The sequence below is a fragment of the Anolis carolinensis genome, chromosome 3 (genome assembly GCF_035594765.1).
Source record: "Anolis carolinensis isolate JA03-04 chromosome 3, rAnoCar3.1.pri, whole genome shotgun sequence".
NCBI classification, from domain to species: Eukaryota; Metazoa; Chordata; class Lepidosauria; order Squamata; family Dactyloidae; genus Anolis; species Anolis carolinensis.
In genome coordinates, this window is record NC_085843.1 from 191,341,605 (window position 1) to 191,350,636 (window position 9,032).

General features: G+C 39.3%; 1 protein-coding gene across 3 annotated transcripts in view; it reads left to right on the forward strand.

Moving 5' to 3' along the window:
- The window catches only part of sec23ip (SEC23 interacting protein), a 39,728-nt gene extending 32,089 nt beyond the window's left edge, over positions 1–7,639 (forward strand). For 2 of the 3 annotated variants that reach the window (XM_008106790.3, XM_008106788.3), the window contains exon 19: positions 5,850–7,639. The gene's annotated coding sequence lies outside the window, so the exon portion shown is untranslated. The remainder of the gene's footprint in view (positions 1–5,849) is intronic. The other variant, XM_008106789.3, reaches the window with a different exon arrangement.
- Positions 7,640–9,032: the final 1,393 nt, after the last annotated feature.

Below are 9,032 nucleotides of genomic sequence, written 5' to 3' on the forward strand. Positions count from 1 at the left end.
CATAAGCTTAAATTGTTAAAATACTTACAATTTCGATATGACAGCAGGAGAGTTTAAGTATATTACATTAGCAAATAAAAGGGACCTGTTCATTACCATAAGAAAGATAACTTATTGCAATACAGTGGGTAAGTGTTAAGTGTCATCTGACTTACAAGTGCATTGGTGAAGGCTCATGTGCATCAGTGATATGAAGAAAAAACATTTGTTTCCCTTCTCTGTCTTTTTAAATGGCTTTTCTAATTTTCTACCTGATGTCTAAAGCAAGGGAAACAAAACAGAAAACAATCCCCAGTAGATTCTTATAGGATTTAAATCTGAAACCCTGGCCTGAGTTTTTTAGTGGATTGCCATGTATTTCTTTTTTGGTCAATGGATTACCATGTATTTCAGCTTATCTAATTCCAGTTTGCTATCCTTGGTTGTCATAGTAACATTTCTAGATAGTAAAGCATGTATGTGCAAAAAAATTGGTGGAAGTGTGCGTTTGTGGAGGCTGAAAGAATTTGAACTTATACCAGATTTTAGCTTTGCACTGATTAATTAGGCAGACATGCCAGTTTCCCTAAACACTGTGGGTTCAATGTATATAAATTATTAAGTATCATTTATCTTTTTATTTTCTTGCATGGATCACCTGTTGCTTCTGTAGTACACAAATAAAACACAGTGCTGGAATTGTTCTAATTACTCCCAGAACTCAGTGACACATACAGTTTGGCTCATACCATGCTGTTTCATGACATATTCATGCTTTGCTTATTAAGCAAAGCTTTGCTTTAAAATATGCAGATAAATGCGTGTAATCTCAAGCACCACAGGGCTTCTGATTTAACTATAAACCCTTGAACTGAGTGCTACACAGGGACATGAACTGGGAAATGAGTTATGTATCCTCAGATTGCACTGTTCCCAGGGGAACTTGCAGGTTAGCAGTGCAATGTATGGGGAAACATTTTAGTGCCCTGCAGGTGTTGCATTATTTCATTAAACAGCATAGTTGCGTAAAATGTGTGTTATTGCGTATCTTTTTGCTGAAATACATTTTTTGAAGGACTATATTGTTTACCTAATTTTGCTAAATGAAACATACACATAGGCACATTGTTTGTAAAGAATGTTCTTATCATAGACAACTTGTAGCAGTGCAGTAAGGGGCAAAACTACAGTGTTCCCTCACTTATCGCAGGGGTTATGTTCCAGGACCACCCGCAAAAAGTGAAAATCCGCAAAGTAGGGACGTAATATTTGTGTTGTTTCCAATCACACTGGCAAGTAGCGTCTCTGTCCCCTCCTCGCTTCTCAAGCATGCGCATGCCTTGTGAGGCGAAAACAAAGCTGCTTCAGCCTCCTTTTCCCTCCCTTCAGCATTCCCTCCCTCCCTCCCTCCCTTCCTTCCTTCCTTCCTTCCTTCCTTCCTTCCTTCCTTCCTTCCTTCCTTCCTTCCTTCCTTCCTTAGGCTTCTCCTTAGGAAGGAAGTAGAAAGAGGGATTTATAATATTATTTTATGATTTATATTTAAAAACTCAAAAATCAGAACAGTAAATAAGAAACACTCTAAAAACAGAGGAGTTCCAGACATGAATCAATCAGGGGCAGGTAATGACTCTGAACAAAGGATGAGCCCAGGCAGGAAGAAGCCAGGAGATGAAGCTATTCAATGCTAATTAAGGTTATTAACTACAACATTCACACTGGCCTCCAACTGACAAGAGTTCTTCTCTCACCCTGGACTTTCCACAGATATATAAACCTTCCTTGCTTAGTTTCTCCATACCTCACAACCTCTGAGGATGCCTGCCATAGATGTGGGCAAAACGTCAGGAGAGAATACTTCTGGAACATGGCCATACAGCCTGGAAAACATATAACAACCCTGTGATCCCGGCCATGAAAGCCTTCGACAACGTATTATTTTAGTGTTTATTAAAAACCACGAAAGTGAGGGCGCAAAAAGTGAACTGCGAAGTAGTGAGGGAACACTGTAGTTATCTGTAGGGGTGTGCAGTGCAGTTTTTCAAGATGGTCTTCAGATGACTCAGCATTTTTGGGTGTCAAATCATCCAAAATGGCATGGGTGGTGTGGCTTTATTTTCTTTGGCCATAGCAAAACACTCAGTGGCCAATAAAGACTATTTTTGGTTTCTTTTGGCTACACGTGAAGTGGCAGCCACATGTGTGCTTGTGGTTTCCCTGGGAGCCCTGCTGCCTGAGCCAATCAAAAGAAGAAAACTGCTCACGTGTCTTTTAGCCAAGCTGGTCTACCAGGGCCAGCTCCAATCAGTTATTTTCCTTTGGCAATTTTATTAAATTTACTTAGTGATTCAATATCGTTTGGTCCTTCTTTTCCCCTCTATTTCACCAGGGAAGTGAAGGGTGGGCATGCTGTGAGAGTTTTTAAAGGTCTTTTTTGTGTTTAAGTGTTTCTTACCATTTTTGGTATGGTGGTTTCGGGAACTGAGAGAATTGCCTAAGTCTGACTCCCTTGAGTCCCCACGGAGAGAATTTCAATCTCTTTTCCATCCCTCCCCAGCTGTTTCTTATCTTCTTGCTTGCAAGTCATGCACCTCCTCCCCCCCTCCCCCAAATACTTCCTCTTGTTCACCTCTTTGACTGACTCTTTATTTCCCTTCTCTGCACTACCTTCTGGCTTGTATGTATCCCTGCCCCAATTCACCTGGCCTGTGTGTGTGTGCATGTGTACCCTTTGGCTTGTGTGTACTCCTGCATCAGTGTAGCAACCTTCCTCACCCCTAAAACAATTATTTTTAATCAAAAAATAATTTAAAAATCCCTTTTTAGTTGTTTGTTCACTTCAGTGATGGAAAGGGTAGCCTGGGAAGTTGCCACATTGCCACCAATGGCCGTATTGCAACTGGAAGTTTAGGCTGCCAGCCTGAAAAATGGCACTCGCCCCTAATGATATAGGGAAGTTTCTGGAAAAAAGAATGGGGTACTTCCGAAAAACAGCACTGAATTCAGGAAGAATCTTTTCCAAATTGTACTTATCTGTCTTTAATATCCCCATCCTCCATAACAAAGGAGCAACTAATTTGGATTGTCATTTTAACTTAATGACTGATAATCGGTCCTTTTTTTGCTTGAGCCTGTGGTTGGCACAGGAGTGGAGAAAACATGACCCTGCAGCTGTATGCATTCCCTAATGTAAAAAAGGAGCATACTGCTTTTCCTAGAACTCCCTCCTACAGTGTTGAATTTTTTTTAAAAAAAACCTTGTTTATCAGAAGCAAACTTTTGGATACTTTCAGGATTTTGTTTGTTTTCGGTAATTTTTGGTAGTCTGTATGGCCCCAGAAGGTTGGCCATTGCATCTTTGCAGTTGGCAATCCTTGAGCAAGTACAAGTGATGTTGCTCTTGTGGCCTTCTAGTGCTGTAATATGTATAGGACAGAATACATATGGTCCTCACTGGTGCAGCTATATAGCTAGTGTTAGCTTCTCCTTTCTCAAGTGTGGAGAGAAGCTCCCAAATGCAGTTTCCTCTGCTCAGCCACTGATTATCCCCAGGGATGCACCCATAATATGTCCAACTGCCTTTGTGTACCTGGGGAGAAAAAGTAGTAATGCCTGCCCTCTGGATGAGGTGAACATTGCTTCATCAATCACAGGTGCTGGATGGATGCCCGCTTGACGCTCCACTGTAAGCAGTAAGTCATGGAGTGGAGGCACAATTTCATCTGAGAGTCTCTGGCTTCCTTTCCATCCATGGTACAAAGATGTCTGCAAGGAAGCCAGCATTAACTACCCACACAATTACAGCTATTTCGATGATGTCTTATTGAGGAGAAATGATGCTACATACATAATGGATAAAGCATGGAGGTCTCTAAAACAAATGTACAGATTCCCTAGGCATGTAACCGTCAGCGTACTGCTGTGATAATCACGTGATGTGTCTTTCAAATATAGTTGACATGTAGCTTCAGAAAGAGAATAAAGTGAAATCTGTAAATTGATTCCTGCACTGGGGTGAGAAAAAACATTATGGGCATGTTTTGTTTGTTTTAAAAATTCAGGCAAGGAATATAAACCAAAGGAGATTTCTGGGGACATTTCTAAGGGGAGTAAAAAAAAATTGCTTTGATATGAGTGGAGTTACATTTCTGTGTGGTGTCATAAACTGTGAGATATAGCGGAAATTTCAACAAGCAAAAATGTAGTATACAATATTTAAGTGACCACCACAAATTTTTCTTTGCAAGTCTTTTAGTGTCCATCTTCTCATGCACATGCAAAAAGGGTTAAATATATTGTGTTTATTGAATATGAGTTGCTTTCTTTATTATTCATTTTTTACACTTACATAAACAGCATTCAGTATAAACAGTATACAAAATAATGTGCATTTTACAGAAACTTAAACCCACCACTTAGGCCTGAACAAATATCATTTCCATCACCATAAATATATGAGTAAACAAATAAATGTCATATCCAAAATTCCTGTACAACAAAGTTGTATTGTTTTCCCTTGCCACTCTTTAGAATGCATTTAATGAAAACCAACCAGTATGAATCAAATTCTGATCTTTTAATTTCCCTGCTAAACACCCTCATTGCCATTGATAATTTGTTATTTAAAACTACGTTCCATGCCTCCCCATATCATGCTTCCAGCATGAGATTGGTTACTATCTTCCAATTCCTTACAGTTATAAGCCTTGCCACTGTATTTATTTATTTATTTCCATCATTTCTATTCCGCCCTTCTCACCCGAAGGGACTCAGGGTGGCTCACAATCTGGCAAAATTCAATTCAATGTAAATAAAATAATCACAAATTCTTTTCTATTTCTTAATTCAACGCTGTGGCATCTGTTAGTAATGCTAACCTAGCATCCGGGGCAATGTTTAATCCTATAATATTACCAATTTCCTTTAATATCTTGTTCCAAAAATTCTTCAGATGGGGACATTCCCACCATAAATAATATGAATTTTTTTCTAGTGTTGACCTACTATAATGTATATGTATATGTTTACCCACTATATTATATATGTATAGTGGGTCAACACATTAAAGGGGACCAACACCAAGCTTGAGATCATTTATAAATTAATAACTTATGAACTTTTGTAGCATATAAATCTGGGTGAAAGCATTTTTGTTTAGATGTTGTATCACTAATTGATATCACATAATCAATAAAACTAACATAATCAATAAAACATGTTACTTTTTAGTTTTTGAAGTTCATTATTAACAGATAAGTGCTTCCACCGTTATTGTTACATGTCCTCACTCATACTTTATTACATTTTTATATTAATGAATATTACGTTCCCTTAATTTGACAAGATTAACTATCACATTCATTATTTTAAATGACAAACAGCAATGTCATTATATATATATATGTATGGAAAGACACAAAAAGTGCATGGAAACCAATTTTTTGGATTCTTTGAAACTTCCTGGCAGAATTATAAAAATACCACAATAATATGTTAATATATTTTACAATTTCAATTAAGGAATTAAATAAGAAATTTAGGATACACAGAAAAAGCCTTATATAGGTATTTCTCCTTTTCTCTTACATAGGTATGTGTACTGTCTCTCCTTTTTCCATCAGCCCTGGCTTGGGCAGAGAAAGTTATAGTGGGAATTAAATTGATGGGTTTTTTTTTCCTATGTTGTTTTTTCTCATGTTGAACTCCACCTGACTAATAAGGAAGAAGTGTCAGATGGGGCTAAAAGCAACGAGGCATTGTAGGGATAGCAACACAGGAGAGGTCTAATTTTCCCAGTATCTGATGCAAACTGCAAGATTAATCACGTTTGTCATAACTTCCTCACTCTATTTTCTTTCTTTCTTTTTTTGTAGCAGCATTTCTTGTCTTCTGGCTTGCCAACAATCTTTTCAGGAGGCAGCTCCAATTTGCTAGTCACATATGGCAGAAGTCGTTTCGGTCTACAACCTTCAGATTGTCTGTTGCCTCTCTTTGTCAATTAAGAAAAAACAAGCCATGGTGGTTGAAAAAGAAAATCAAGCCTGCTCTTCAGAGTCCACATATGTTTTCCCCAGACTTGAATCATTTGTGGAATCATTGCCAAGCATAAATGACTGAAAAGTGTGTGGCATGCAAATGAATTTCTGAGATGTTTTATTCAGTAGATTTATCAGATCTATATCTTTTTTCAGGGCTCTATGTTTTATGCTTATTTTCTTAAGACATATTGTTGTTAACCATCAATTATAACCATTAGATTTAATAAAAACGCCATTTTAACTGATTTGTTTAAAAATGTGATTGACATTCAAACTTCTTTAATAAAGTTGACATCTGTTTGTATTTGCTGAAATGACCAATTTGAGCCAATTTGTTAAAATTAGTAAGCCCCAAACTGATATTTTATAAAACCTTTCTGAGCCTCTGAGAGTGCGTTTTTGTTTTGTGTTTTGATGCTTCTGTGACATTATTTTTCCTCTTGAAAGTGTAGGGCTGCAACAAAGTGGTTTAGTACTTAAACATTTTGGACTCTGTGTCTCTGGATGAGAAACAGAGAAGGATAGACCAAATAAATTAGTTTAGATTTGGTGGGGCATGAGTCTACATACAATACAGTTTTTGAGCATTGGATTTGCAGAAAGCAAAAAACATTTATGGGAACCGAAGAGGATTGTTCTGAGGATCAGATTCAGAGAAAGTTTCAGCATTGCCAAGCACACCTCACTCTTTCTCATGAAATATGTGATAGTTTAAGAGATACATTTTAAAACACTGGGACTGCTACTGCTCTGCTGCTATTTCTGATTTATTTTTCCTGCACAGTGTTCTTTTATTAAAATGGCTCAAAGTGATATCATGATAGGTTTTATTTGCTTCTCTTGTACATTTGAGATTTTTTATGGATCACTAACATTTTTCTTAACTATATCATTTGGGAGGTGTATCCATATTATTTTTTGATATAAACTTGCTGTCTGGCAAAAGGAAGCCCAGAATAGATGAGATGACACTGTAACTAAATTTGACTTCTTCTTTGTAAGAACAGTGCAGTTTAAAAGTTTGCATAGTCTTAGATTAACAAGAATTGATTTATAACAGTAGATTATCTTCTCTATTTTACATATTTTTATAATTATGATATTATGGCTAATATTAAAACATACTACAATACTTATTAATATTTCTAGCAAATGGTTATATTCTTTCAATTGTGATACTCACTTTGTCACAGAAAGCAATAGGGTATTTTTCATTGTTTTTTTCTCATTTGGATTGTTTGGGCTCTATTTTTCACGATGAAGTTTCCCTTCAGTCATTTGTTAAACTAGAACAAATTCTGTCAGAGGAATGGAGGGTGAAGCGGCGTCTTGTCAAGTAGAAAAACAAGTGGGAAAGCCCTTCAATAAATCCTGGATTAAATTCGTCTCCAACTAGGTTTCAGAATTGTACAATTGGTATTCAGATCATATTGTAAGTCACCCTGAGTAAAATACCAAAGAATGAAAGATGTGCACAAGTTTTCGAGAACTGACAAAAGTATTAAATGTGTGGATTTTTCTGAAGCAAATGTGTAAAGATAGACCAAGTAAATGTAATGTGCGCCACAAAGTGAAATACAAAGATGTTATTGCTTACAATTTTTGAATTAAAGGAATTTGCTTTATCTTTCTCATTTTCAATATTGTTTAGTGCTCTGAAAGGAAGTAGGTACAGTAGAGCACTGGTTATCCAAGATAAATGGGTGGGCCCAATCTCGGATGACCGGACGGCTCGGATAGGGCGACGGCTCGCCGAGGGACGTCTCTCCAGATCTCCCACAGCAAGGGCCTGGCCGAGGGAGATCCGCGGCACACTCCTCGTTTCTCGGAGGGAAAGGCCCTTGCTGGAGCCAGGGCCTGTCCTTCCGAGAAAAGCGGAGCACGCCCCGGATCTCCCTTGGCCAGGCCCTTGCTGGGACAGGAGCATGCCACAGGTTTTCCTCGGCCAGGCCATTGCTGGAGAAAATTCTTTCCTCCAGCAATGGCCTGGCCGAGGAAAACCTGTGGCATGCTCCTGTCCCTCTGAGAAACGAGGAGCATGCTGCGAGTTTTCCTCGGCCAGGCCTTTGCTGAAGGAAACTATTTCCTCCAGCAAGGGCCTGGCTGAGGGAGATCCGGAGAGACGTCCCTCAGTGAAACCTCGCCCCTTGGAAGGGGCCATTTCCAGGACGCTTCCTCCTCCCTCTTCGTGAGCTCCCTTTGCGCGACAGGAGAGAAAGAGAGGAAGAGGCAGGGCGCTTGCTCCTCCCTCTCCCTCTCCTCGTGAGTTCCCTTCGCTCGCGAGAAGGAGAGGGAGAGGGAGGGGCGCCGGCGGCACCTCGGATAATACAGAGCCTCGGTTAACTGGAGCTCAGTTAACCGGGGCTCTACTGTATTGAAAACTTAAACTGATTTAATTGGTGTCATAGGGCATATGTAAGAATTTTCTTTGGGTTTGAATATTTTAAATTAGACAGTTTTAATTCCAGTATATATGAGCTATTTATTCTTTTGAACTGAGGGAGAAATGAACCGGTTTTCACTTTGGGATTTTGGTTTAGGTGCTTTTGAGGTAGAAAAGGTAAAGGTTTCTCTCTCACATCAAGTCCAGTCATGTCCGACTCTGGAGTGTGGTCCTCATCTCCACTGCTAAGGTGAAGCGTGGTGGTGTTTGTAAACAGCTCCAAGGTCATGTGGCTGGCACAACTGCATGGAGCACTGTTACCTTCCCGCCAGAGCAGTACCTATTGATTTACTCACATTTGCATGTTTTCAACAGATTGAATGGAGCCAACGGTGGCTTAGTGGGTTAAAGCCTTGTGACTTGAAGGTTGGCTTGCTGACCTGAAGGCTGCCAGGTTCAAATCCAACCCGGGGAGAACGTGGATCAGCTCCCTCTATCAGCTCCAGCTCCATGCAGGGACATGAGAGAAGCCTCCCACAAGGCTGGTAAAAATATCAAAACATCCAGTTGTCCCCTGGGCAATGTCCTTGCAGACGGCCAATTCTCTCACTCCAGAAGCGACTTGCAGTTTCTCA